The 21,353-nt window shown below is 48.1% G+C and overlaps 62 non-coding genes across 62 annotated transcripts; all 62 read right to left on the bottom strand.

Moving 5' to 3' along the window:
• Positions 1–117: 117 nt before the first annotated feature.
• Positions 118–236, bottom strand: LOC142877812 (5S ribosomal RNA). Its single transcript, XR_012924103.1, has one exon. It is a non-coding gene; the product is annotated as a 5S ribosomal RNA (ribosomal RNA).
• A 218-nt stretch (positions 237–454) lies between these two features.
• Positions 455–573, bottom strand: LOC142878337 (5S ribosomal RNA). The gene has a single exon (XR_012924608.1). It is a non-coding gene; the product is annotated as a 5S ribosomal RNA (ribosomal RNA).
• A 229-nt stretch (positions 574–802) lies between these two features.
• LOC142878403 (5S ribosomal RNA) lies at positions 803–921 on the bottom strand. The gene has a single exon (XR_012924673.1). It is a non-coding gene; the product is annotated as a 5S ribosomal RNA (ribosomal RNA).
• Positions 922–1,139: 218 nt separating this feature from the next.
• LOC142877811 (5S ribosomal RNA) lies at positions 1,140–1,258 on the bottom strand. Its single transcript, XR_012924102.1, has one exon. It is a non-coding gene; the product is annotated as a 5S ribosomal RNA (ribosomal RNA).
• A 225-nt stretch (positions 1,259–1,483) lies between these two features.
• LOC142878304 (5S ribosomal RNA) lies at positions 1,484–1,602 on the bottom strand. The gene has a single exon (XR_012924577.1). It is a non-coding gene; the product is annotated as a 5S ribosomal RNA (ribosomal RNA).
• A 218-nt stretch (positions 1,603–1,820) lies between these two features.
• Positions 1,821–1,939, bottom strand: LOC142877808 (5S ribosomal RNA). Its single transcript, XR_012924101.1, has one exon. It is a non-coding gene; the product is annotated as a 5S ribosomal RNA (ribosomal RNA).
• Positions 1,940–2,157: 218 nt separating this feature from the next.
• Positions 2,158–2,276, bottom strand: LOC142878336 (5S ribosomal RNA). Its single transcript, XR_012924607.1, has one exon. It is a non-coding gene; the product is annotated as a 5S ribosomal RNA (ribosomal RNA).
• A 229-nt stretch (positions 2,277–2,505) lies between these two features.
• Positions 2,506–2,624, bottom strand: LOC142878402 (5S ribosomal RNA). The gene has a single exon (XR_012924672.1). It is a non-coding gene; the product is annotated as a 5S ribosomal RNA (ribosomal RNA).
• A 218-nt stretch (positions 2,625–2,842) lies between these two features.
• LOC142877807 (5S ribosomal RNA) lies at positions 2,843–2,961 on the bottom strand. Its single transcript, XR_012924100.1, has one exon. It is a non-coding gene; the product is annotated as a 5S ribosomal RNA (ribosomal RNA).
• A 230-nt stretch (positions 2,962–3,191) lies between these two features.
• On the bottom strand, positions 3,192–3,310 carry LOC142877806 (5S ribosomal RNA). Its single transcript, XR_012924099.1, has one exon. It is a non-coding gene; the product is annotated as a 5S ribosomal RNA (ribosomal RNA).
• Positions 3,311–3,528: 218 nt separating this feature from the next.
• On the bottom strand, positions 3,529–3,647 carry LOC142878507 (5S ribosomal RNA). The gene has a single exon (XR_012924772.1). It is a non-coding gene; the product is annotated as a 5S ribosomal RNA (ribosomal RNA).
• A 230-nt stretch (positions 3,648–3,877) lies between these two features.
• Positions 3,878–3,996, bottom strand: LOC142877805 (5S ribosomal RNA). Its single transcript, XR_012924098.1, has one exon. It is a non-coding gene; the product is annotated as a 5S ribosomal RNA (ribosomal RNA).
• A 229-nt stretch (positions 3,997–4,225) lies between these two features.
• On the bottom strand, positions 4,226–4,344 carry LOC142877804 (5S ribosomal RNA). Its single transcript, XR_012924097.1, has one exon. It is a non-coding gene; the product is annotated as a 5S ribosomal RNA (ribosomal RNA).
• A 218-nt stretch (positions 4,345–4,562) lies between these two features.
• Positions 4,563–4,681, bottom strand: LOC142877802 (5S ribosomal RNA). Its single transcript, XR_012924095.1, has one exon. It is a non-coding gene; the product is annotated as a 5S ribosomal RNA (ribosomal RNA).
• A 230-nt stretch (positions 4,682–4,911) lies between these two features.
• Positions 4,912–5,030, bottom strand: LOC142877801 (5S ribosomal RNA). Its single transcript, XR_012924094.1, has one exon. It is a non-coding gene; the product is annotated as a 5S ribosomal RNA (ribosomal RNA).
• Positions 5,031–5,248: 218 nt separating this feature from the next.
• LOC142878335 (5S ribosomal RNA) lies at positions 5,249–5,367 on the bottom strand. The gene has a single exon (XR_012924606.1). It is a non-coding gene; the product is annotated as a 5S ribosomal RNA (ribosomal RNA).
• Positions 5,368–5,596: 229 nt separating this feature from the next.
• Positions 5,597–5,715, bottom strand: LOC142878401 (5S ribosomal RNA). Its single transcript, XR_012924671.1, has one exon. It is a non-coding gene; the product is annotated as a 5S ribosomal RNA (ribosomal RNA).
• A 218-nt stretch (positions 5,716–5,933) lies between these two features.
• LOC142877800 (5S ribosomal RNA) lies at positions 5,934–6,052 on the bottom strand. The gene has a single exon (XR_012924093.1). It is a non-coding gene; the product is annotated as a 5S ribosomal RNA (ribosomal RNA).
• A 230-nt stretch (positions 6,053–6,282) lies between these two features.
• On the bottom strand, positions 6,283–6,401 carry LOC142877799 (5S ribosomal RNA). Its single transcript, XR_012924092.1, has one exon. It is a non-coding gene; the product is annotated as a 5S ribosomal RNA (ribosomal RNA).
• Positions 6,402–6,619: 218 nt separating this feature from the next.
• LOC142878506 (5S ribosomal RNA) lies at positions 6,620–6,738 on the bottom strand. Its single transcript, XR_012924771.1, has one exon. It is a non-coding gene; the product is annotated as a 5S ribosomal RNA (ribosomal RNA).
• A 230-nt stretch (positions 6,739–6,968) lies between these two features.
• On the bottom strand, positions 6,969–7,087 carry LOC142877798 (5S ribosomal RNA). Its single transcript, XR_012924091.1, has one exon. It is a non-coding gene; the product is annotated as a 5S ribosomal RNA (ribosomal RNA).
• Positions 7,088–7,316: 229 nt separating this feature from the next.
• On the bottom strand, positions 7,317–7,435 carry LOC142877797 (5S ribosomal RNA). The gene has a single exon (XR_012924090.1). It is a non-coding gene; the product is annotated as a 5S ribosomal RNA (ribosomal RNA).
• A 218-nt stretch (positions 7,436–7,653) lies between these two features.
• On the bottom strand, positions 7,654–7,772 carry LOC142877796 (5S ribosomal RNA). Its single transcript, XR_012924089.1, has one exon. It is a non-coding gene; the product is annotated as a 5S ribosomal RNA (ribosomal RNA).
• A 230-nt stretch (positions 7,773–8,002) lies between these two features.
• On the bottom strand, positions 8,003–8,121 carry LOC142877795 (5S ribosomal RNA). The gene has a single exon (XR_012924088.1). It is a non-coding gene; the product is annotated as a 5S ribosomal RNA (ribosomal RNA).
• Positions 8,122–8,339: 218 nt separating this feature from the next.
• On the bottom strand, positions 8,340–8,458 carry LOC142877794 (5S ribosomal RNA). The gene has a single exon (XR_012924087.1). It is a non-coding gene; the product is annotated as a 5S ribosomal RNA (ribosomal RNA).
• Positions 8,459–8,687: 229 nt separating this feature from the next.
• On the bottom strand, positions 8,688–8,806 carry LOC142877792 (5S ribosomal RNA). Its single transcript, XR_012924086.1, has one exon. It is a non-coding gene; the product is annotated as a 5S ribosomal RNA (ribosomal RNA).
• A 230-nt stretch (positions 8,807–9,036) lies between these two features.
• On the bottom strand, positions 9,037–9,155 carry LOC142877790 (5S ribosomal RNA). The gene has a single exon (XR_012924084.1). It is a non-coding gene; the product is annotated as a 5S ribosomal RNA (ribosomal RNA).
• A 226-nt stretch (positions 9,156–9,381) lies between these two features.
• On the bottom strand, positions 9,382–9,500 carry LOC142877789 (5S ribosomal RNA). The gene has a single exon (XR_012924083.1). It is a non-coding gene; the product is annotated as a 5S ribosomal RNA (ribosomal RNA).
• A 218-nt stretch (positions 9,501–9,718) lies between these two features.
• Positions 9,719–9,837, bottom strand: LOC142877788 (5S ribosomal RNA). Its single transcript, XR_012924082.1, has one exon. It is a non-coding gene; the product is annotated as a 5S ribosomal RNA (ribosomal RNA).
• A 230-nt stretch (positions 9,838–10,067) lies between these two features.
• Positions 10,068–10,186, bottom strand: LOC142877787 (5S ribosomal RNA). Its single transcript, XR_012924081.1, has one exon. It is a non-coding gene; the product is annotated as a 5S ribosomal RNA (ribosomal RNA).
• A 229-nt stretch (positions 10,187–10,415) lies between these two features.
• On the bottom strand, positions 10,416–10,534 carry LOC142877786 (5S ribosomal RNA). The gene has a single exon (XR_012924080.1). It is a non-coding gene; the product is annotated as a 5S ribosomal RNA (ribosomal RNA).
• Positions 10,535–10,764: 230 nt separating this feature from the next.
• LOC142878274 (5S ribosomal RNA) lies at positions 10,765–10,883 on the bottom strand. Its single transcript, XR_012924548.1, has one exon. It is a non-coding gene; the product is annotated as a 5S ribosomal RNA (ribosomal RNA).
• Positions 10,884–11,112: 229 nt separating this feature from the next.
• On the bottom strand, positions 11,113–11,231 carry LOC142877785 (5S ribosomal RNA). Its single transcript, XR_012924079.1, has one exon. It is a non-coding gene; the product is annotated as a 5S ribosomal RNA (ribosomal RNA).
• A 229-nt stretch (positions 11,232–11,460) lies between these two features.
• Positions 11,461–11,579, bottom strand: LOC142877784 (5S ribosomal RNA). Its single transcript, XR_012924078.1, has one exon. It is a non-coding gene; the product is annotated as a 5S ribosomal RNA (ribosomal RNA).
• A 225-nt stretch (positions 11,580–11,804) lies between these two features.
• LOC142877783 (5S ribosomal RNA) lies at positions 11,805–11,923 on the bottom strand. Its single transcript, XR_012924077.1, has one exon. It is a non-coding gene; the product is annotated as a 5S ribosomal RNA (ribosomal RNA).
• A 218-nt stretch (positions 11,924–12,141) lies between these two features.
• Positions 12,142–12,260, bottom strand: LOC142877782 (5S ribosomal RNA). The gene has a single exon (XR_012924076.1). It is a non-coding gene; the product is annotated as a 5S ribosomal RNA (ribosomal RNA).
• Positions 12,261–12,490: 230 nt separating this feature from the next.
• LOC142877781 (5S ribosomal RNA) lies at positions 12,491–12,609 on the bottom strand. Its single transcript, XR_012924075.1, has one exon. It is a non-coding gene; the product is annotated as a 5S ribosomal RNA (ribosomal RNA).
• A 222-nt stretch (positions 12,610–12,831) lies between these two features.
• Positions 12,832–12,950, bottom strand: LOC142877779 (5S ribosomal RNA). Its single transcript, XR_012924073.1, has one exon. It is a non-coding gene; the product is annotated as a 5S ribosomal RNA (ribosomal RNA).
• Positions 12,951–13,180: 230 nt separating this feature from the next.
• LOC142877778 (5S ribosomal RNA) lies at positions 13,181–13,299 on the bottom strand. Its single transcript, XR_012924072.1, has one exon. It is a non-coding gene; the product is annotated as a 5S ribosomal RNA (ribosomal RNA).
• A 222-nt stretch (positions 13,300–13,521) lies between these two features.
• LOC142878181 (5S ribosomal RNA) lies at positions 13,522–13,640 on the bottom strand. The gene has a single exon (XR_012924460.1). It is a non-coding gene; the product is annotated as a 5S ribosomal RNA (ribosomal RNA).
• A 222-nt stretch (positions 13,641–13,862) lies between these two features.
• On the bottom strand, positions 13,863–13,981 carry LOC142877777 (5S ribosomal RNA). The gene has a single exon (XR_012924071.1). It is a non-coding gene; the product is annotated as a 5S ribosomal RNA (ribosomal RNA).
• A 229-nt stretch (positions 13,982–14,210) lies between these two features.
• Positions 14,211–14,329, bottom strand: LOC142877776 (5S ribosomal RNA). The gene has a single exon (XR_012924070.1). It is a non-coding gene; the product is annotated as a 5S ribosomal RNA (ribosomal RNA).
• Positions 14,330–14,547: 218 nt separating this feature from the next.
• Positions 14,548–14,666, bottom strand: LOC142877775 (5S ribosomal RNA). Its single transcript, XR_012924069.1, has one exon. It is a non-coding gene; the product is annotated as a 5S ribosomal RNA (ribosomal RNA).
• A 230-nt stretch (positions 14,667–14,896) lies between these two features.
• On the bottom strand, positions 14,897–15,015 carry LOC142878398 (5S ribosomal RNA). Its single transcript, XR_012924668.1, has one exon. It is a non-coding gene; the product is annotated as a 5S ribosomal RNA (ribosomal RNA).
• A 218-nt stretch (positions 15,016–15,233) lies between these two features.
• On the bottom strand, positions 15,234–15,352 carry LOC142877774 (5S ribosomal RNA). Its single transcript, XR_012924068.1, has one exon. It is a non-coding gene; the product is annotated as a 5S ribosomal RNA (ribosomal RNA).
• A 234-nt stretch (positions 15,353–15,586) lies between these two features.
• On the bottom strand, positions 15,587–15,705 carry LOC142877773 (5S ribosomal RNA). The gene has a single exon (XR_012924067.1). It is a non-coding gene; the product is annotated as a 5S ribosomal RNA (ribosomal RNA).
• A 218-nt stretch (positions 15,706–15,923) lies between these two features.
• On the bottom strand, positions 15,924–16,042 carry LOC142877559 (5S ribosomal RNA). Its single transcript, XR_012923867.1, has one exon. It is a non-coding gene; the product is annotated as a 5S ribosomal RNA (ribosomal RNA).
• A 230-nt stretch (positions 16,043–16,272) lies between these two features.
• On the bottom strand, positions 16,273–16,391 carry LOC142877772 (5S ribosomal RNA). The gene has a single exon (XR_012924066.1). It is a non-coding gene; the product is annotated as a 5S ribosomal RNA (ribosomal RNA).
• A 222-nt stretch (positions 16,392–16,613) lies between these two features.
• LOC142877771 (5S ribosomal RNA) lies at positions 16,614–16,732 on the bottom strand. The gene has a single exon (XR_012924065.1). It is a non-coding gene; the product is annotated as a 5S ribosomal RNA (ribosomal RNA).
• A 218-nt stretch (positions 16,733–16,950) lies between these two features.
• On the bottom strand, positions 16,951–17,069 carry LOC142877770 (5S ribosomal RNA). The gene has a single exon (XR_012924064.1). It is a non-coding gene; the product is annotated as a 5S ribosomal RNA (ribosomal RNA).
• A 229-nt stretch (positions 17,070–17,298) lies between these two features.
• LOC142877768 (5S ribosomal RNA) lies at positions 17,299–17,417 on the bottom strand. Its single transcript, XR_012924062.1, has one exon. It is a non-coding gene; the product is annotated as a 5S ribosomal RNA (ribosomal RNA).
• Positions 17,418–17,635: 218 nt separating this feature from the next.
• On the bottom strand, positions 17,636–17,754 carry LOC142878397 (5S ribosomal RNA). The gene has a single exon (XR_012924667.1). It is a non-coding gene; the product is annotated as a 5S ribosomal RNA (ribosomal RNA).
• A 229-nt stretch (positions 17,755–17,983) lies between these two features.
• LOC142877767 (5S ribosomal RNA) lies at positions 17,984–18,102 on the bottom strand. The gene has a single exon (XR_012924061.1). It is a non-coding gene; the product is annotated as a 5S ribosomal RNA (ribosomal RNA).
• Positions 18,103–18,324: 222 nt separating this feature from the next.
• LOC142878219 (5S ribosomal RNA) lies at positions 18,325–18,443 on the bottom strand. The gene has a single exon (XR_012924497.1). It is a non-coding gene; the product is annotated as a 5S ribosomal RNA (ribosomal RNA).
• A 230-nt stretch (positions 18,444–18,673) lies between these two features.
• LOC142877766 (5S ribosomal RNA) lies at positions 18,674–18,792 on the bottom strand. The gene has a single exon (XR_012924060.1). It is a non-coding gene; the product is annotated as a 5S ribosomal RNA (ribosomal RNA).
• Positions 18,793–19,009: 217 nt separating this feature from the next.
• On the bottom strand, positions 19,010–19,128 carry LOC142878540 (5S ribosomal RNA). Its single transcript, XR_012924804.1, has one exon. It is a non-coding gene; the product is annotated as a 5S ribosomal RNA (ribosomal RNA).
• Positions 19,129–19,346: 218 nt separating this feature from the next.
• Positions 19,347–19,465, bottom strand: LOC142877765 (5S ribosomal RNA). The gene has a single exon (XR_012924059.1). It is a non-coding gene; the product is annotated as a 5S ribosomal RNA (ribosomal RNA).
• Positions 19,466–19,695: 230 nt separating this feature from the next.
• Positions 19,696–19,814, bottom strand: LOC142877764 (5S ribosomal RNA). The gene has a single exon (XR_012924058.1). It is a non-coding gene; the product is annotated as a 5S ribosomal RNA (ribosomal RNA).
• A 218-nt stretch (positions 19,815–20,032) lies between these two features.
• LOC142877763 (5S ribosomal RNA) lies at positions 20,033–20,151 on the bottom strand. The gene has a single exon (XR_012924057.1). It is a non-coding gene; the product is annotated as a 5S ribosomal RNA (ribosomal RNA).
• A 234-nt stretch (positions 20,152–20,385) lies between these two features.
• LOC142878292 (5S ribosomal RNA) lies at positions 20,386–20,504 on the bottom strand. The gene has a single exon (XR_012924566.1). It is a non-coding gene; the product is annotated as a 5S ribosomal RNA (ribosomal RNA).
• Positions 20,505–20,721: 217 nt separating this feature from the next.
• LOC142877762 (5S ribosomal RNA) lies at positions 20,722–20,840 on the bottom strand. The gene has a single exon (XR_012924056.1). It is a non-coding gene; the product is annotated as a 5S ribosomal RNA (ribosomal RNA).
• Positions 20,841–21,058: 218 nt separating this feature from the next.
• On the bottom strand, positions 21,059–21,177 carry LOC142877761 (5S ribosomal RNA). The gene has a single exon (XR_012924055.1). It is a non-coding gene; the product is annotated as a 5S ribosomal RNA (ribosomal RNA).
• Positions 21,178–21,353: the final 176 nt, after the last annotated feature.

The following is a 21,353-nucleotide window of genomic DNA, read 5'->3' as shown; positions in this document are numbered from 1 at the left end:
TTTAGTTAGTTAGTTAGTTTGTGAGTTTGTTTAAATGAACCGCCAGCAAAAAACAGTTTGTCTTGTGATTTCCTCATAAAGTTGCACGTGGAAACAGCACCCCCTGCCGGGACAAAAAGCTTACGGCACCTGGTATTCCCAGGCGGTCTCCCATCCAAGTACTAACCAGGCCCGACCCTGCTTAGCTTCCGAGATCAGACGAGATCGGGCGTTCTCAGGGTGGTATGGCCGTAAGCGAGAGACGCTGTTGCAAACAGGCCTTATAAACCTGCAGCATGGAGGAAGTGCACCTTGCCTATGAAGCCGTGCATGTGGTGTTCATTTATTCATTCATTCATTTAGTTAGTTAGTTAGTTTGTGAGTTTGTTTAAATGAACCGGCAGCAAAAAACAGTTTGTCTTGTGATTTCCTCATAAAGTTGCACGTGGAAACAGCACCCCCTGCCGGGACAAAAAGCTTACGGCACCTGGTATTCCCAGGCGGTCTCCCATCCAAGTACTAACCAGGCCCGACCCTGGTTAGCTTCCGAGATCAGACGAGATCGGGCGTTCTCAGGGTGGTATGGCCGTAAGCGAGAGACGCTGTTGCAAACAGGCCTTATAAACCTGCAGCATGGAGGAAGTGCACCTTGCCTATGAAGCCGTGCATGTGGTGTTCATTTATTCATTCATTCATTCATTCATTTAGTTAGTTAGTTAGTTAGTTTGTGAGTTTGTTTAAATGAACCGCCAGCAAAAAACAGTTTGTCTTGTGATTTCCTCACAAAGTTGCACGTGGAAACAGCACCCCTGCCGGGACAAAAAGGTTACGGCACCTGGTATTCCCAGGCGGTCTCCCATCCAAGTACTAACCAGGCCCGACCCTGCTTAGCTTCCGAGATCAGACGAGATCGGGCGTTCTCAGGGTGGTATGGCCGTAAGCGAGAGACGCTGTTGCAAACAGGCCTTATAAACCTGCAGCATGGAGGAAGTGCACCTTGCCTATGAAGCCGTGCATGTGGTGTTCATTTATTCATTCATTCATTTAGTTAGTTAGTTAGTTTGTGAGTTTGTTTAAATGAACCGGCAGCAAAAAACAGTTTGTCTTGTGATTTCCTCATAAAGTTGCACGTGGAAACAGCACCCCCTGCCGGGACAAAAAGCTTACGGCACCTGGTATTCCCAGGCGGTCTCCCATCCAAGTACTAACCAGGCCCGACCCTGCTTAGCTTCCGAGATCAGACGAGATCGGGCGTTCTCAGGGTGGTATGGCCGTAAGCGAGAGACGCTGTTGCAAACAGGCCTTATAAACCTGCAGCATGGAGGAAGTGCACCTTGCCTATGAAGCCGTGCATGTGGTGTTCATTTATTCATTCATTCATTTAGTTAGTTAGTTAGTTAGTTAGTTTGTGAGTTTGTTTAAATGAACCGGCAGCAAAAAACAGTTTGTCTTGTGATTTCCTCATAAAGTTGCACGTGGAAACAGCATCCCTGCCGGGACAAAAAGCTTACGGCACCTGGTATTCCCAGGCGGTCTCCCATCCAAGTACTAACCAGGCCCGACCCTGCTTAGCTTCCGAGATCAGACGAGACCGGGCGTTCTCAGGGTGGTATGGCCGTAAGCGAGAGACGCTGTTGCAAACAGGCCTTATAAACCTGCAGCATGGAGGAAGTGCACCTTGCCTATGAAGCCGTGCATGTGGTGTTCATTTATTCATTCATTCATTTAGTTAGTTAGTTAGTTTGTGAGTTTGTTTAAATGAACCGGCAGCAAAAAACAGTTTGTCTTGTGATTTCCTCATAAAGTTGCACGTGGAAACAGCACCCCCTGCCGGGACAAAAAGCTTACGGCACCTGGTATTCCCAGGCGGTCTCCCATCCAAGTACTAACCAGGCCCGACCCTGCTTAGCTTCCGAGATCAGACGAGATCGGGCGTTCTCAGGGTGGTATGGCCGTAAGCGAGAGACGCTGTTGCAAACAGGCCTTATAAACCTGCAGCATGGAGGAAGTGCACCTTGCCTATGAAGCCGTGCATGTGGTGTTCATTTATTCATTCATTCATTTAGTTAGTTAGTTAGTTTGTGAGTTTGTTTAAATGAACCGGCAGCAAAAAACAGTTTGTCTTGTGATTTCCTCATAAAGTTGCACGTGGAAACAGCACCCCCTGCCGGGACAAAAAGCTTACGGCACCTGGTATTCCCAGGCGGTCTCCCATCCAAGTACTAACCAGGCCCGACCCTGGTTAGCTTCCGAGATCAGACGAGATCGGGCGTTCTCAGGGTGGTATGGCCGTAAGCGAGAGACGCTGTTGCAAACAGGCCTTATAAACCTGCAGCATGGAGGAAGTGCACCTTGCCTATGAAGCCGTGCATGTGGTGTTCATTTATTCATTCATTCATTCATTCATTTAGTTAGTTAGTTAGTTAGTTTGTGAGTTTGTTTAAATGAACCGCCAGCAAAAAACAGTTTGTCTTGTGATTTCCTCACAAAGTTGCACGTGGAAACAGCACCCCTGCCGGGACAAAAAGGTTACGGCACCTGGTATTCCCAGGCGGTCTCCCATCCAAGTACTAACCAGGCCCGACCCTGCTTAGCTTCCGAGATCAGACGAGATCGGGCGTTCTCAGGGTGGTATGGCCGTAAGCGAGAGACGCTGTTGCAAACAGGCCTTATAAACCTGCAGCATGGAGGAAGTGCACCTTGCCTATGAAGCCGTGCATGTGGTGTTCATTTATTCATTCATTCATTTAGTTAGTTAGTTAGTTTGTGAGTTTGTTTAAATGAACCGGCAGCAAAAAACAGTTTGTCTTGTGATTTCCTCATAAAGTTGCACGTGGAAACAGCACCCCCTGCCGGGACAAAAAGCTTACGGCACCTGGTATTCCCAGGCGGTCTCCCATCCAAGTACTAACCAGGCCCGACCCTGCTTAGCTTCCGAGATCAGACGAGATCGGGCGTTCTCAGGGTGGTATGGCCGTAAGCGAGAGACGCTGTTGCAAACAGGCCTTATAAACCTGCAGCATGGAGGAAGTGCACCTTGCCTATGAAGCCGTGCATGTGGTGTTCATTTATTCATTCATTCATTCATTCATTTAGTTAGTTAGTTAGTTAGTTTGTGAGTTTGTTTAAATGAACCGGCAGCAAAAAACAGTTTGTCTTGTGATTTCCTCATAAAGTTGCACGTGGAAACAGCACCCCCTGCCGGGACAAAAAGCTTACGGCACCTGGTATTCCCAGGCGGTCTCCCATCCAAGTACTAACCAGGCCCGACCCTGCTTAGCTTCCGAGATCAGACGAGATCGGGCGTTCTCAGGGTGGTATGGCCGTAAGCGAGAGACGCTGTTGCAAACAGGCCTTATAAACCTGCAGCATGGAGGAAGTGCACCTTGCCTATGAAGCCGTGCATGTGGTGTTCATTTATTCATTCATTCATTTAGTTAGTTAGTTAGTTTGTGAGTTTGTTTAAATGAACCGGCAGCAAAAAACAGTTTGTCTTGTGATTTCCTCATAAAGTTGCACGTGGAAACAGCACCCCCTGCCGGGACAAAAAGCTTACGGCACCTGGTATTCCCAGGCTGTCTCCCATCCAAGTACTAACCAGGCCCGACCCTGCTTAGCTTCCGAGATCAGACGAGATCGGGCGTTCTCAGGGTGGTATGGCCGTAAGCGAGAGACGCTGTTGCAAACAGGCCTTATAAACCTGCAGCATGGAGGAAGTGCACCTTGCCTATGAAGCCGTGCATGTGGTGTTCATTTATTCATTCATTCATTCATTCATTTAGTTAGTTAGTTAGTTAGTTTGTGAGTTTGTTTAAATGAACCGGCAGCAAAAAACAGTTTGTCTTGTGATTTCCTCATAAAGTTGCACGTGGAAACAGCACCCCCTGCCGGGACAAAAAGCTTACGGCACCTGGTATTCCCAGGCGGTCTCCCATCCAAGTACTAACCAGGCCCGACCCTGCTTAGCTTCCGAGATCAGACGAGATCGGGCGTTCTCAGGGTGGTATGGCCGTAAGCGAGAGACGCTGTTGCAAACAGGCCTTATAAACCTGCAGCATGGAGGAAGTGCACCTTGCCTATGAAGCCGTGCATGTGGTGTTCATTTATTCATTCATTCATTCATTCATTTAGTTAGTTAGTTAGTTAGTTTGTGAGTTTGTTTAAATGAACCGCCAGCAAAAAACAGTTTGTCTTGTGATTTCCTCATAAAGTTGCACGTGGAAACAGCACCCCTGCCGGGACAAAAAGCTTACGGCACCTGGTATTCCCAGGCGGTCTCCCATCCAAGTACTAACCAGGCCCGACCCTGCTTAGCTTCCGAGATCAGACGAGATCGGGCGTTCTCAGGGTGGTATGGCCGTAAGCGAGAGACGCTGTTGCAAACAGGCCTTATAAACCTGCAGCATGGAGGAAGTGCACCTTGCCTATGAAGCCGTGCATGTGGTGTTCATTTATTCATTCATTCATTTAGTTAGTTAGTTAGTTTGTGAGTTTGTTTAAATGAACCGGCAGCAAAAAACAGTTTGTCTTGTGATTTCCTCATAAAGTTGCACGTGGAAACAGCACCCCCTGCCGGGACAAAAAGCTTACGGCACCTGGTATTCCCAGGCGGTCTCCCATCCAAGTACTAACCAGGCCCGACCCTGCTTAGCTTCCGAGATCAGACGAGATCGGGCGTTCTCAGGGTGGTATGGCCGTAAGCGAGAGACGCTGTTGCAAACAGGCCTTATAAACCTGCAGCATGGAGGAAGTGCACCTTGCCTATGAAGCCGTGCATGTGGTGTTCATTTATTCATTCATTCATTCATTCATTTAGTTAGTTAGTTAGTTAGTTTGTGAGTTTGTTTAAATGAACCGGCAGCAAAAAACAGTTTGTCTTGTGATTTCCTCATAAAGTTGCACGTGGAAACAGCACCCCCTGCCGGGACAAAAAGCTTACGGCACCTGGTATTCCCAGGCGGTCTCCCATCCAAGTACTAACCAGGCCCGACCCTGCTTAGCTTCCGAGATCAGACGAGATCGGGCGTTCTCAGGGTGGTATGGCCGTAAGCGAGAGACGCTGTTGCAAACAGGCCTTATAAACCTGCAGCATGGAGGAAGTGCACCTTGCCTATGAAGCCGTGCATGTGGTGTTCATTTATTCATTCATTCATTTAGTTAGTTAGTTAGTTTGTGAGTTTGTTTAAATGAACCGGCAGCAAAAAACAGTTTGTCTTGTGATTTCCTCATAAAGTTGCACGTGGAAACAGCACCCCCTGCCGGGACAAAAAGCTTACGGCACCTGGTATTCCCAGGCGGTCTCCCATCCAAGTACTAACCAGGCCCGACCCTGGTTAGCTTCCGAGATCAGACGAGATCGGGCGTTCTCAGGGTGGTATGGCCGTAAGCGAGAGACGCTGTTGCAAACAGGCCTTATAAACCTGCAGCATGGAGGAAGTGCACCTTGCCTATGAAGCCGTGCATGTGGTGTTCATTTATTCATTCATTCATTCATTCATTTAGTTAGTTAGTTAGTTAGTTTGTGAGTTTGTTTAAATGAACCGCCAGCAAAAAACAGTTTGTCTTGTGATTTCCTCACAAAGTTGCACGTGGAAACAGCACCCCTGCCGGGACAAAAAGGTTACGGCACCTGGTATTCCCAGGCGGTCTCCCATCCAAGTACTAACCAGGCCCGACCCTGCTTAGCTTCCGAGATCAGACGAGATCGGGCGTTCTCAGGGTGGTATGGCCGTAAGCGAGAGACGCTGTTGCAAACAGGCCTTATAAACCTGCAGCATGGAGGAAGTGCACCTTGCCTATGAAGCCGTGCATGTGGTGTTCATTTATTCATTCATTCATTTAGTTAGTTAGTTAGTTTGTGAGTTTGTTTAAATGAACCGGCAGCAAAAAACAGTTTGTCTTGTGATTTCCTCATAAAGTTGCACGTGGAAACAGCACCCCCTGCCGGGACAAAAAGCTTACGGCACCTGGTATTCCCAGGCGGTCTCCCATCCAAGTACTAACCAGGCCCGACCCTGCTTAGCTTCCGAGATCAGACGAGATCGGGCGTTCTCAGGGTGGTATGGCCGTAAGCGAGAGACGCTGTTGCAAACAGGCCTTATAAACCTGCAGCATGGAGGAAGTGCACCTTGCCTATGAAGCCGTGCATGTGGTGTTCATTTATTCATTCATTCATTCATTCATTTAGTTAGTTAGTTAGTTAGTTTGTGAGTTTGTTTAAATGAACCGGCAGCAAAAAACAGTTTGTCTTGTGATTTCCTCATAAAGTTGCACGTGGAAACAGCACCCCCTGCCGGGACAAAAAGCTTACGGCACCTGGTATTCCCAGGCGGTCTCCCATCCAAGTACTAACCAGGCCCGACCCTGCTTAGCTTCCGAGATCAGACGAGATCGGGCGTTCTCAGGGTGGTATGGCCGTAAGCGAGAGACGCTGTTGCAAACAGGCCTTATAAACCTGCAGCATGGAGGAAGTGCACCTTGCCTATGAAGCCGTGCATGTGGTGTTCATTTATTCATTCATTCATTTAGTTAGTTAGTTAGTTTGTGAGTTTGTTTAAATGAACCGGCAGCAAAAAACAGTTTGTCTTGTGATTTCCTCATAAAGTTGCACGTGGAAACAGCACCCCCTGCCGGGACAAAAAGCTTACGGCACCTGGTATTCCCAGGCTGTCTCCCATCCAAGTACTAACCAGGCCCGACCCTGCTTAGCTTCCGAGATCAGACGAGATCGGGCGTTCTCAGGGTGGTATGGCCGTAAGCGAGAGACGCTGTTGCAAACAGGCCTTATAAACCTGCAGCATGGAGGAAGTGCACCTTGCCTATGAAGCCGTGCATGTGGTGTTCATTTATTCATTCATTCATTCATTCATTTAGTTAGTTAGTTAGTTAGTTTGTGAGTTTGTTTAAATGAACCGGCAGCAAAAAACAGTTTGTCTTGTGATTTCCTCATAAAGTTGCACGTGGAAACAGCACCCCCTGCCGGGACAAAAAGCTTACGGCACCTGGTATTCCCAGGCGGTCTCCCATCCAAGTACTAACCAGGCCCGACCCTGCTTAGCTTCCGAGATCAGACGAGATCGGGCGTTCTCAGGGTGGTATGGCCGTAAGCGAGAGACGCTGTTGCAAACAGGCCTTATAAACCTGCAGCATGGAGGAAGTGCACCTTGCCTATGAAGCCGTGCATGTGGTGTTCATTTATTCATTCATTCATTCATTCATTTAGTTAGTTAGTTAGTTAGTTTGTGAGTTTGTTTAAATGAACCGCCAGCAAAAAACAGTTTGTCTTGTGATTTCCTCATAAAGTTGCACGTGGAAACAGCACCCCTGCCGGGACAAAAAGCTTACGGCACCTGGTATTCCCAGGCGGTCTCCCATCCAAGTACTAACCAGGCCCGACCCTGCTTAGCTTCCGAGATCAGACGAGATCGGGCGTTCTCAGGGTGGTATGGCCGTAAGCGAGAGACGCTGTTGCAAACAGGCCTTATAAACCTGCAGCATGGAGGAAGTGCACCTTGCCTATGAAGCCGTGCATGTGGTGTTCATTTATTCATTCATTCATTTAGTTAGTTAGTTAGTTTGTGAGTTTGTTTAAATGAACCGGCAGCAAAAAACAGTTTGTCTTGTGATTTCCTCATAAAGTTGCACGTGGAAACAGCACCCCCTGCCGGGACAAAAAGCTTACGGCACCTGGTATTCCCAGGCGGTCTCCCATCCAAGTACTAACCAGGCCCGACCCTGCTTAGCTTCCGAGATCAGACGAGATCGGGCGTTCTCAGGGTGGTATGGCCGTAAGCGAGAGACGCTGTTGCAAACAGGCCTTATAAACCTGCAGCATGGAGGAAGTGCACCTTGCCTATGAAGCCGTGCATGTGGTGTTCATTTATTCATTCATTCATTCATTCATTTAGTTAGTTAGTTAGTTAGTTTGTGAGTTTGTTTAAATGAACCGGCAGCAAAAAACAGTTTGTCTTGTGATTTCCTCATAAAGTTGCACGTGGAAACAGCACCCCCTGCCGGGACAAAAAGCTTACGGCACCTGGTATTCCCAGGCGGTCTCCCATCCAAGTACTAACCAGGCCCGACCCTGCTTAGCTTCCGAGATCAGACGAGATCGGGCGTTCTCAGGGTGGTATGGCCGTAAGCGAGAGACGCTGTTGCAAACAGGCCTTATAAACCTGCAGCATGGAGGAAGTGCACCTTGCCTATGAAGCCGTGCATGTGGTGTTCATTTATTCATTCATTCATTTAGTTAGTTAGTTAGTTTGTGAGTTTGTTTAAATGAACCGGCAGCAAAAAACAGTTTGTCTTGTGATTTCCTCATAAAGTTGCACGTGGAAACAGCACCCCCTGCCGGGACAAAAAGCTTACGGCACCTGGTATTCCCAGGCGGTCTCCCATCCAAGTACTAACCAGGCCCGACCCTGCTTAGCTTCCGAGATCAGACGAGATCGGGCGTTCTCAGGGTGGTATGGCCGTAAGCGAGAGACGCTGTTGCAAACAGGCCTTATAAACCTGCAGCATGGAGGAAGTGCACCTTGCCTATGAAGCCGTGCATGTGGTGTTCATTTATTCATTCATTCATTCATTCATTTAGTTAGTTAGTTAGTTAGTTTGTGAGTTTGTTTAAATGAACCGCCAGCAAAAAACAGTTTGTCTTGTGATTTCCTCACAAAGTTGCACGTGGAAACAGCACCCCTGCCGGGACAAAAAGCTTACGGCACCTGGTATTCCCAGGCGGTCTCCCATCCAAGTACTAACCAGGCCCGACCCTGCTTAGCTTCCGAGATCAGACGAGATCGGGCGTTCTCAGGGTGGTATGGCCGTAAGCGAGAGACGCTGTTGCAAACAGGCCTTATAAACCTGCAGCATGGAGGAAGTGCACCTTGCCTATGAAGCCGTGCATGTGGTGTTCATTTATTCATTCATTCATTCATTCATTTAGTTAGTTAGTTAGTTAGTTTGTGAGTTTGTTTATATGAACCGCCAGCAAAAAACAGTTTGTCTTGTGATTTCCTCATAAAGTTGCACGTGGAAACAGCACCCCCTGCCGGGACAAAAAGCTTACGGCACCTGGTATTCCCAGGCGGTCTCCCATCCAAGTACTAACCAGGCCCGACCCTGCTTAGCTTCCGAGATCAGACGAGATCGGGCGTTCTCAGGGTGGTATGGCCGTAAGCGAGAGACGCTGTTGCAAACAGGCCTTATAAACCTGCAGCATGGAGGAAGTGCACCTTGCCTATGAAGCCGTGCATGTGGTGTTCATTTATTCATTCATTCATTTAGTTAGTTAGTTAGTTAGTTAGTTTGTGAGTTTGTTTAAATGAACCGGCAGCAAAAAACAGTTTGTCTTGTGATTTCCTCATAAAGTTGCACGTGGAAACAGCACCCCCTGCCGGGACAAAAAGCTTACGGCACCTGGTATTCCCAGGCGGTCTCCCATCCAAGTACTAACCAGGCCCGACCCTGCTTAGCTTCCGAGATCAGACGAGATCGGGCGTTCTCAGGGTGGTATGGCCGTAAGCGAGAGACGCTGTTGCAAACAGGCCTTATAAACCTGCAGCATGGAGGAAGTGCACCTTGCCTATGAAGCCGTGCATGTGGTGTTCATTTATTCATTCATTCATTTAGTTAGTTAGTTAGTTTGTGAGTTTGTTTAAATGAACCGGCAGCAAAAAACAGTTTGTCTTGTGATTTCCTCATAAAGTTGCACGTGGAAACAGCACCCCCTGCCGGGACAAAAAGCTTACGGCACCTGGTATTCCCAGGCGGTCTCCCATCCAAGTACTAACCAGGCCCGACCCTGCTTAGCTTCCGAGATCAGACGAGATCGGGCGTTCTCAGGGTGGTATGGCCGTAAGCGAGAGACGCTGTTGCAAACAGGCCTTATAAACCTGCAGCATGGAGGAAGTGCACCTTGCCTATGAAGCCGTGCATGTGGTGTTCATTTATTCATTCATTCATTCATTCATTTAGTTAGTTAGTTAGTTAGTTTGTGAGTTTGTTTAAATGAACCGGCAGCAAAAAACAGTTTGTCTTGTGATTTCCTCATAAAGTTGCACGTGGAAACAGCACCCCCTGCCGGGACAAAAAGCTTACGGCACCTGGTATTCCCAGGCGGTCTCCCATCCAAGTACTAACCAGGCCCGACCCTGCTTAGCTTCCGAGATCAGACGAGATCGGGCGTTCTCAGGGTGGTATGGCCGTAAGCGAGAGACGCTGTTGCAAACAGGCCTTATAAACCTGCAGCATGGAGGAAGTGCACCTTGCCTATGAAGCCGTGCATGTGGTGTTCATTTATTCATTCATTCATTCATTCATTTAGTTAGTTAGTTAGTTAGTTTGTGAGTTTGTTTAAATGAACCGCCAGCAAAAAACAGTTTGTCTTGTGATTTCCTCACAAAGTTGCACGTGGAAACAGCACCCCTGCCGGGACAAAAAGCTTACGGCACCTGGTATTCCCAGGCGGTCTCCCATCCAAGTACTAACCAGGCCCGACCCTGCTTAGCTTCCGAGATCAGACGAGATCGGGCGTTCTCAGGGTGGTATGGCCGTAAGCGAGAGACGCTGTTGCAAACAGGCCTTATAAACCTGCAGCATGGAGGAAGTGCACCTTGCCTATGAAGCCGTGCATGTGGTGTTCATTTATTCATTCATTCATTCATTCATTTAGTTAGTTAGTTAGTTAGTTTGTGAGTTTGTTTAAATGAACCGGCAGCAAAAAACAGTTTGTCTTGTGATTTCCTCATAAAGTTGCACGTGGAAACAGCACCCCCTGCCGGGACAAAAAGCTTACGGCACCTGGTATTCCCAGGCGGTCTCCCATCCAAGTACTAACCAGGCCCGACCCTGCTTAGCTTCCGAGATCAGACGAGATCGGGCGTTCTCAGGGTAGTATGGCCGTAAGCGAGAGCCGCTGTTGCAAACAGGCCTTATAAACCTGCAGCATGGAGGAAGTGCACCTTGCCTATGAAGCCGTGCATGTGGTGTTCATTTATTCATTCATTCATTCATTCATTTAGTTAGTTAGTTAGTTAGTTTGTGAGTTTGTTTAAATGAACCGCCAGCAAAAAACAGTTTGTCTTGTGATTTCCTCACAAAGTTGCACGTGGAAACAGCACCCCTGCCGGGACAAAAAGCTTACGGCACCTGGTATTCCCAGGCGGTCTCCCATCCAAGTACTAACCAGGCCCGACCCTGCTTAGCTTCCGAGATCAGACGAGATCGGGCGTTCTCAGGGTGGTATGGCCGTAAGCGAGAGACGCTGTTGCAAACAGGCCTTATAAACCTGCAGCATGGAGGAAGTGCACCTTGCCTATGAAGCCGTGCATGTGGTGTTCATTTATTCATTCATTCATTCATTCATTTAGTTAGTTAGTTAGTTAGTTTGTGAGTTTGTTTATATGAACCGGCAGCAAAAAACAGTTTGTCTTGTGATTTCCTCATAAAGTTGCACGTGGAAACAGCACCCCTGCCGGGACAAAAAGCTTACGGCACCTGGTATTCCCAGGCGGTCTCCCATCCAAGTACTAACCAGGCCCGACCCTGCTTAGCTTCCGAGATCAGACGAGATCGGGCGTTCTCAGGGTGGTATGGCCGTAAGCGAGAGACGCTGTTGCAAACAGGCCTTATAAACCTGCAGCATGGAGGAAGTGCACCTTGCCTATGAAGCCGTGCATGTGGTGTTCATTTATTCATTCATTCATTTAGTTAGTTAGTTAGTTAGTTAGTTTGTGAGTTTGTTTAAATGAACCGGCAGCAAAAAACAGTTTGTCTTGTGATTTCCTCACAAAGTTGCACGTGGAAACAGCACCCCTGCCGGGACAAAAAGCTTACGGCACCTGGTATTCCCAGGCGGTCTCCCATCCAAGTACTAACCAGGCCCGACCCTGCTTAGCTTCCGAGATCAGACGAGATCGGGCGTTCTCAGGGTGGTATGGCCGTAAGCGAGAGACGCTGTTGCAAACAGGCCTTATAAACCTGCAGCATGGAGGAAGTGCACCTTGCCTATGAAGCCGTGCATGTGGTGTTCATTTATTCATTCATTCATTTAGTTAGTTAGTTAGTTTGTGAGTTTGTTTAAATGAACCGGCAGCAAAAAACAGTTTGTCTTGTGATTTCCTCATAAAGTTGCACGTGGAAACAGCACCCCCTGCCGGGACAAAAAGCTTACGGCACCTGGTATTCCCAGGCGGTCTCCCATCCAAGTACTAACCAGGCCCGACCCTGCTTAGCTTCCGAGATCAGACGAGATCGGGCGTTCTCAGGGTGGTATGGCCGTAAGCGAGAGACGCTGTTGCAAACAGGCCTTATAAACCTGCAGCATGGAGGAAGTGCACCTTGCCTATGAAGCCGTGCATGTGGTGTTCATTTATTCATTCATTCATTCATTCATTTAGTTAGTTAGTTAGTTAGTTTGTGAGTTTGTTTAAATGAACCGGCAGCAAAAAACAGTTTGTCTTGTGATTTCCTCATAAAGTTGCACGTGGAAACAGCACCCCCTGCCGGGACAAAAAGCTTACGGCACCTGGTATTCCCAGGCGGTCTCCCATCCAAGTACTAACCAGGCCCGACCCTGCTTAGCTTCCGAGATCAGACGAGATCGGGCGTTCTCAGGGTGGTATGGCCGTAAGCGAGAGACGCTGTTGCAAACAGGCCTTATAAACCTGCAGCATGGAGGAAGTGCACCTTGCCTATGAAGCCGTGCATGTGGTGTTCATTTATTCATTCATTCATTTAGTTAGTTAGTTAGTTAGTTTGTGAGTTTGTTTAAATGAACCGGCAGCAAAAAACAGTTTGTCTTGTGATTTCCTCATAAAGTTGCACGTGGAAACAGCACCCCCTGCCGGGACAAAAAGCTTACGGCACCTGGTATTCCCAGGCGGTCTCCCATCCAAGTACTAACCAGGCCCGACCCTGCTTAGCTTCCGAGATCAGACGAGATCGGGCGTTCTCAGGGTGGTATGGCCGTAAGCGAGAGACGCTGTTGCAAACAGGCCTTATAAACCTGCAGCATGGAGGAAGTGCACCTTGCCTATGAAGCCGTGCATGTGGTGTTCATTTATTCATTCATTCATTCATTCATTTAGTTAGTTAGTTAGTTAGTTTGTGAGTTTGTTTATATGAACCGCCAGCAAAAAACAGTTTGTCTTGTGATTTCCTCATAAAGTTGCACGTGGAAACAGCACCCCCTGCCGGGACAAAAAGCTTACGGCACCTGGTATTCCCAGGCGGTCTCCCATCCAAGTACTAACCAGGCCCGACCCTGCTTAGCTTCCGAGATCAGACGAGATCGGGCGTTCTCAGGGTGGTATGGCCGTAAGCGAGAGACGCTGATGCAAACAGGCCTTATAAACCTGCAGCATGGAGGAAGTGCACCTTGCCTATGAAGCCGTGCATGTGGTGTTCATTTATTCATTCATTCATTTAGTTAGTTAGTTAGTTAGTTTGTGAGTTTGTTTAAATGAACCGGCAGCAAAAAACAGTTTGTCTTGTGATTTCCTCATAAAGTTGCACGTGGAAACAGCACCCCCTGCCGGGACAAAAAGCTTACGGCACCTGGTATTCTCAGGCGGTCTCCCATCCAAGTACTAACCAGGCCCGACCCTGCTTAGCTTCCGAGATCAGACGAGATCGGGCGTTCTCAGGGTGGTATGGCCGTAAGCGAGAGACGCTGTTGCAAACAGGCCTTATAAACCTGCAGCATGGAGGAAGTGCACCTTGCCCATGAAGCCGTGCATGTGGTGTTCATTTATTCATTCATTCATTTAGTTAGTTAGTTAGTTAGTTTGTGAGTTTGTTTAAATGAACCGGCAGCAAAAAACAGTTTGTCTTGTGATTTCCTCATAAAGTTGCACGTGGAAACAGCACCCCCTGCCGGGACAAAAAGCTTACGGCACCTGGTATTCCCAGGCGGTCTCCCATCCAAGTACTAACCAGGCCCGACCCTGCTTAGCTTCCGAGATCAGACGAGATCGGGCGTTCTCAGGGTGGTATGGCCGTAAGCGAGAGACGCTGTTGCAAACAGGCCTTATAAACCTGCAGCATGGAGGAAGTGCACCTTGCCTATGAAGCCGTGCATGTGGTGTTCATTTATTCATTCATTCATTCATTCATTTAGTTAGTTAGTTAGTTAGTTTGTGAGTTTGTTTAAATGAACCGCCAGCAAAAAACAGTTTGTCTTGTGATTTCCTCACAAAGTTGCACGTGGAAACAGCACCCCTGCCGGGACAAAAAGCTTACGGCACCTGGTATTCCCAGGCGGTCTCCCATCCAAGTACTAACCAGGCCCGACCCTGCTTAGCTTCCGAGATCAGACGAGATCGGGCGTTCTCAGGGTGGTATGGCCGTAAGCGAGAGACGCTGTTGCAAACAGGCCTTATAAACCTGCAGCATGGAGGAAGTGCACCTTGCCTATGAAGCCGTGCATGTGGTGTTCATTTATTCATTCATTCATTTAGTTAGTTAGTTAGTTTGTGAGTTTGTTTAAATGAACCGGCAGCAAAAAACAGTTTGTCTTGTGATTTCCTCATAAAGTTGCACGTGGAAACAGCACCCCCTGCCGGGACAAAAAGCTTACGGCACCTGGTATTCCCAGGCGGTCTCCCATCCAAGTACTAACCAGGCCCGACCCTGCTTAGCTTCCGAGATCAGACGAGATCGGGCGTTCTCAGGGTGGTATGGCCGTAAGCGAAAAACGCTGTTGCAAAAAGGCCTTATAAACCTGCAGCATGGAGGAAGTGCACCTTGCCTATGAAGCCGTGCATGTGGTGTTCATTTATTCATTCATTCATTCATTCATTTAGTTAGTTAGTTAGTTAGTTTGTGAGTTTGTTTATATGAACCGCCAGCAAAAAACAGTTTGTCTTGTGATTTCCTCATAAAGTTGCACGTGGAAACAGCACCCCCTGCCGGGACAAAAAGCTTACGGCACCTGGTATTCCCAGGCGGTCTCCCATCCAAGTACTAACCAGGCCCGACCCTGCTTAGCTTCCGAGATCAGACGAGATCGGGCTTTCTCAGGGTGGTATGGCCGTAAGCGAGAGACGCTGTTGCAAACAGGCCTTATAAACCTGCAGCATGGAGGAAGTGCACCTTGCCTATGAAGCCGTGCATGTGGTGTTCATTTATTCATTCATTCATTTAGTTAGTTAGTTAGTTTGTGAGTTTGTTTAAATGAACCGGCAGCAAAAAACAGTTTGTCTTGTGATTTCCTCATAAAGTTGCACGTGGAAACAGCACCCCCTGCCGGGACAAAAAGCTTACGGCACCTGGTATTCCCAGGCGGTCTCCCATCCAAGTACTAACCAGGCCCGACCCTGCTTAGCTTCCGAGATCAGACGAGATCGGGCGTTCTCAGGGTGGTATGGCCGTAAGCGAGAGACGCTGTTGCAAACAGGCCTTATAAACCTGCAGCATGGAGGAAGTGCACCTTGCCTATGAAGCCGTGCATGTGGTGTTCATTTATTCATTCATTCATTCATTCATTCATTTAGTTAGTTAGTTAGTTAGTTTGTGAGTTTGTTTATATGAACCGCCAGCAAAAAACAGTTTGTCTTGTGATTTCCTCATAAAGTTGCACGTGGAAACAGCACCCCCTGCCGGGACAAAAAGCTTACGGCACCTGGTATTCCCAGGCGGTCTCCCATCCAAGTACTAACCAGGCCCGACCCTGCTTAGCTTCCGAGATCAGACGAGATCGGGCGTTCTCAGGGTGGTATGGCCGTAAGCGAGAGACGCTGTTGCAAACAGGCCTTATAAACCTGCAGCATGGAGGAAGTGCACCTTGCCTATGAAGCCGTGCATGTGGTGTTCATTTATTCATTCATTCATTTAGTTAGTTAGTTAGTTTGTGAGTTTGTTTAAATGAACCGGCAGCAAAAAACAGTTTGTATTGTGATTTCCTCATAAAGTTGCACGTGGAAACAGCACCCCCTGCCGGGACAAAAAGCTTACGGCACCTGGTATTCCCAGGCGGTCTCCCATCCAAGTACTAACCAGGCCCGACCCTGCTTAGCTTCCGAGATCAGACGAGATCGGGTGTTCTCAGGGTGGTATGGCCGTAAGCGAGAGACGCTGTTGCAAACAGGCCTTATAAACCTGCAGCATGGAGGAAGTGCACCTTGCCTATGAAGCCGTGCATGTGGTGTTCATTTATTCATTCATTCATTCATTCATTTAGTTAGTTAGTTAGTTAGTTTGTGAGTTTGTTTATATGAACCGCCAGCAAAAAACAGTTTGTCTTGTGATTTCCTCATAAAGTTGCACGTGGAAACAGCACCCCCTGCCGGGACAAAAAGCTTACGGCACCTGGTATTCCCAGGCGGTCTCCCATCCAAGTACTAACCAGGCCCGACCCTGCTTAGCTTCCGAGATCAGACGAGATCGGGCGTTCTCAGGGTGGTATGGCCGTAAGCGAGAGACGCTGATGCAAACAGGCCTTATAAACCTGCAGCATGGAGGAAGTGCACCTTGCCTATGAAGCCGTGCATGTGGTGTTCATTTATTCATTCATTCATTTAGTTAGTTAGTTAGTTAGTTTGTGAGTTTGTTTAAATGAACCGGCAGCAAAAAACAGTTTGTCTTGTGATTTCCTCATAAAGTTGCACGTGGAAACAGCACCCCCTGCCGGGACAAAAAGCTTACGGCACCTGGTATTCCCAGGCGGTCTCCCATCCAAGTACTAACCAGGCCCGACCCTGCTTAGCTTCCGAGATCAGACGAGATCGGGCGTTCTCAGGGTGGTATGGCCGTAAGCGAGAGACGCTGTTGCAAACAGGCCTTATAAACCTGCAGCATGGAGGAAGTGCACCTTGCCTATGAAGCCGTGCATGTGGTGTTCATTTATTCATTCATTCATTTAGTTAGTTAGTTAGTTTGTGAGTTTGTTTAAATGAACCGGCAGCAAAAAACAGTTTGTCTTGTGATTTCCTCATAAAGTTGCACGTGGAAACAGCACCCCCTGCCGGGACAAAAAGCTTACGGCACCTGGTATTCCCAGGCGGTCTCCCATCCAAGTACTAACCAGGCCCGACCCTGCTTAGCTTCCGAGATCAGACGAGATCGGGCGTTCTCAGGGTGGTATGGCCGTAAGCGAGAAACGCTGTTGCAAACAGGCCTTATAAACCTGCAGCATGGAGGAAGTGCACCTTGCCTATGAAGCCGTGCATGTGGTGTTCATTTATTCATTCATTCATTCATTCATTTAGTTAGTTAGTTAGTTAGTTTGTGAGTTTGTTTAAATGAACCGCCAGCAAAAAACAGTTTGTCTTGTGATTTCCTCACAAAGTTGCACGTGGAAACAGCACCCCTGCCGGGACAAAAAGCTTACGGCACCTGGTATTCCCAGGCGGTCTCCCATCCAAGTACTAACCAGGCCCGACCCTGCTTAGCTTCCGAGATCAGACGAGATCGGGCGTTCTCAGGGTGGTATGGCCGTAAGCGAGAGACGCTGTTGCAAACAGGCCTTATAAACCTGCAGCATGGAGGAAGTGCACCTTGCCTATGAAGCCGTGCATGTGGTGTTCATTTATTCATTCATTCATTTAGTTAGTTAGTTAGTTTGTGAGTTTGTTTAAATGAACCGGCAGCAAAAAACAGTTTGTATTGTGATTTCCTCATAAAGTTGCACGTGGAAACAGCACCCCCTGCCGGGACAAAAAGCTTACGGCACCTGGTATTCCCAGGCGGTCTCCCATCCAAGTACTAACCAGGCCCGACCCTGCTTAGCTTCCGAGATCAGACGAGATCGGGCTTTCTCAGGGTGGTATGGCCGTAAGCGAGAGACGCTGTTGCAAACAGGCCTTATAAACCTGCAGCATGGAGGAAGTGCACCTTGCCTATGAAGCCGTGCATGTGGTGTTCATTTATTCATTCATTCATTCATTCATTTAGTTAGTTAGTTAGTTAGTTTGTGAGTTTGTTTATATGAACCGCCAGCAAAAAACAGTTTGTCTTGTGATTTCCTCATAAAGTTGCACGTGGAAACAGCACCCCTGCCGGGACAAAAAGCTTACGGCACCTGGTATTCCCAGGCGGTCTCCCATCCAAGTACTAACCAGGCCCGACCCTGCTTAGCTTCCGAGATCAGACGAGATCGGGCGTTCTCAGGGTGGTATGGCCGTAAGCGAGAGACGCTGATGCAAACAGGCCTTATAAACCTGCAGCATGGAGGAAGTGCACCTTGCCTATGAAGCCGCGCATGTGGTGTTCATTTATTCATTCATTCATTTAGTTAGTTAGTTAGTTAGTTTGTGAGTTTGTTTAAATGAACCGGCAGCAAAAAACAGTTTGTCTTGTGATTTCCTCATAAAGTTGCACGTGGAAACAGCACCCCCTGCCGGGACAAAAAGCTTACGGCACCTGGTATTCCCAGGCGGTATCCCATCCAAGTACTAACCAGGCCCGACCCTGCTTAGCTTCCGAGATCAGACGAGATCGGGCGTTCTCAGGGTGGTATGGCCGTAAGCGAGAGACGCTGTTGCAAACAGGCCTTATAAACCTGCAGCATGGAGGAAGTGCACCTTGCCTATGAAGCCGTGCATGTGGTGTTCATTTATTCATTCATTCATTCATTCATTTAGTTAGTTAGTTAGTTAGTTTGTGAGTTTGTTTATATGAACCGCCAGCAAAAAACAGTTTGTCTTGTGATTTCCTCATAAAGTTGCACGTGGAAACAGCACCCCCTGCCGGGACAAAAAGCTTACGGCACCTGGTATTCCCAGGCGGTCTCCCATCCAAGTACTAACCAGGCCCGACCCTGCTTAGCTTCCGAGATCAGACGAGATCGGGCGTTCTCAGGGTGGTATGGCCGTAAGCGAGAGACGCTGTTGCAAACAGGCCTTATAAACCTGCAGCATGGAGGAAGTGCACCTTGCCTATGAAGCCGTGCATGTGGTGTTCATTTATTCATTCATTCATTCATTTAGTTAGTTAGTTAGTGAGTTTGTTTAAATGAACCGGCAGCAAAAAACAGTTTGTCTTGTGATTTCCTCATAAAGTTGCACGTGGAAACAGCACCCCTGCCGGGACAAAAAGCTTACGGCACCTGGTATTCCCAGGCGGTCTCCCATCCAAGTACGAACCAGGCCCGACCCTGCTTAGCTTCCGAGATCAGACGAGATCGGGCGTTCTCAGGGTGGTATGTCCGTAAGCGAGAGACGCTGTTGCAAACAGGCCTTATAAACCTGCAGCATGGAGGAAGTGCACCTTGCCTATGAAGCCGTGCATGTGGTGTTCATTTATTCATTCATTCATTTAGTTAGTTAGTTAGTTTGTGAGTTTGTTTAAATGAACCGGCAGCAAAAAACAGTTTGTCTTGTGATTTCCTCATAAAGTTGCACGTGGAAACAGCACCCCCTGCCGGGACAAAAAGCTTACGGCACCTGGTATTCCCAGGCGGTCTCCCATCCAAGTACTAACCAGGCCCGACCCTGCTTAGCTTCCGAGATCAGACGAGATCGGGCGTTCTCAGGGTGGTATGGCCGTAAGCGAGAGACGCTGTTGCAAACAGGCCTTATAAACCTGCAGCATGGAGGAAGTGCACCTTGCCTATGAAGCCGTGCATGTGGTGTTCATTTATTCATTCATTCATTCATTCATTTAGTTAGTTAGTTAGTTAGTTTGTGAGTTTGTTTATATGAACCGCCAGCAAAAAACAGTTTGTCTTGTGATTTCCTCATAAAGTTGCACGTGGAAACAGCACCCCCTGCCGGGACAAAAAGCTTACGGCACCTGGTATTCCCAGGCGGTCTCCCATCCAAGTACTAACCAGGCCCGACCCTGCTTAGCTTCCGAGATCAGACGAGATCGGGCGTTCTCAGGGTGGTATGGCCGTAAGCGAGAGACGCTGTTGCAAACAGGCCTTATAAACCTGCAGCATGGAGGAAGTGCACCTTGCCTATGAAGCCGTGCATGTGGTGTTCATTTATTCATTCATTCATTTAGTTAGTTAGTTAGTTTGTGAGTTTGTTTAAATGAACCGGCAGCAAAAAACAGTTTGTCTTGTGATTTCCTCATAAAGTTGCACGTGGAAACAGCACCCCCTGCCGGGACAAAAAGCTTACGGCACCTGGTATTCCCAGGCGGTCTCCCATCCAAGTACTAACCAGGCCCGACCCTGCTTAGCTTCCGAGATCAGACGAGATCGGGCGTTCTCAGGGTGGTATGGCCGTAAGCGAGAGACGCTGTTGCAAACAGGCCTTATAAACCTGCAGCATGGAGGAAGTGCACCTTGCCTATGAAGCCGTGCATGTGGTGTTCATTTATTCATTCATTCATTCATTCATTTAGTTAGTTAGTTAGTTAGTTAGTTTGTGAGTTTGTTTATATGAACCGCCAGCAAAAAACAGTTTGTCTTGTGATTTCCTCATAAAGTTGCACGTGGAAACAGCACCCCCTGCCGGGACAAAAAGCTTACGGCACCTGGTATTCCCAGGCGGTCTCCCATCCAAGTACTAACCAGGCCCGACCCTGCTTAGCTTCCGAGATCAGACGAGATCGGGCGTTCTCAGGGTGGTATGGCCGTAAGTGAGAGACGCTGTTGCAAACAGGCCTTATAAACCTGCAGCATGGAGGAAGTGCACCTTGCCTATGAAGCCGTGCATGTGGTGTTCATTTATTCATTCATTCATTCATTTAGTTAGTTAGTTAGTGAGTTTGTTTAAATGAACCGGCAGCAAAAAACAGTTTGTCTTGTGATTTCCTCATAAAGTTGCACGTGGAAACAGCACCCCTGCCGGGACAAAAAGCTTACGGCACCTGGTATTCCCAGGCGGTCTCCCATCCAAGTACTAACCAGGCCCGACCCTGCTTAGCTTCCGAGATCAGACGAGATCGGGCGTTCTCAGGGTGGTATGGCCGTAAGCGAGAGACGCTGTTGCAAACAGGCCTTATAAACCTGCAGCATGGAGGAAGTGCACCTTGCCTATGAAGCCGTGCATGTGGTGTTCATTTATTCATTCATTCATTTAGTTAGTTAGTTAGTTTGTGAGTTTGTTTAAATGAACCGGCAGCAAAAAACAGTTTGTCTTGTGATTTCCTCATAAAGTTGCACGTGGAAACAGCACCCCCTGCCGGGACAAAAAGCTTACGGCACCTGGTATTCCCAGGCGGTCTCCCATCCAAGTACTAACCAGGCCCGACCCTGCTTAGCTTCCGAGATCAGACGAGATCGGGCGTTCTCAGGGTGGTATGGCCGTAAGCGAGAGACGCTGTTGCAAACAGGCCTTATAAACCTGCAGCATGGAGGAAGTGCACCTTGCCTATGAAGCCGTGCATGTGGTGTTCATTTATTCATTCATTCATTCATTCATTTAGTTAGTTAGTTAGTTAGTTTGTGAGTTTGTTTATATGAACCGCCAGCAAAAAACAGTTTGTCT

This window comes from Nelusetta ayraudi, unplaced genomic scaffold (assembly GCF_046127955.1).
Source record: "Nelusetta ayraudi isolate G7.1 ecotype Tasmania unplaced genomic scaffold, CSIRO-AGI_Nayr_v1 ptg000135l, whole genome shotgun sequence".
In the NCBI taxonomy this organism is placed as follows: Eukaryota; Metazoa; Chordata; class Actinopteri; order Tetraodontiformes; family Monacanthidae; genus Nelusetta; species Nelusetta ayraudi.
This window is presented reverse-complemented; position numbering and strand designations above follow the sequence as displayed.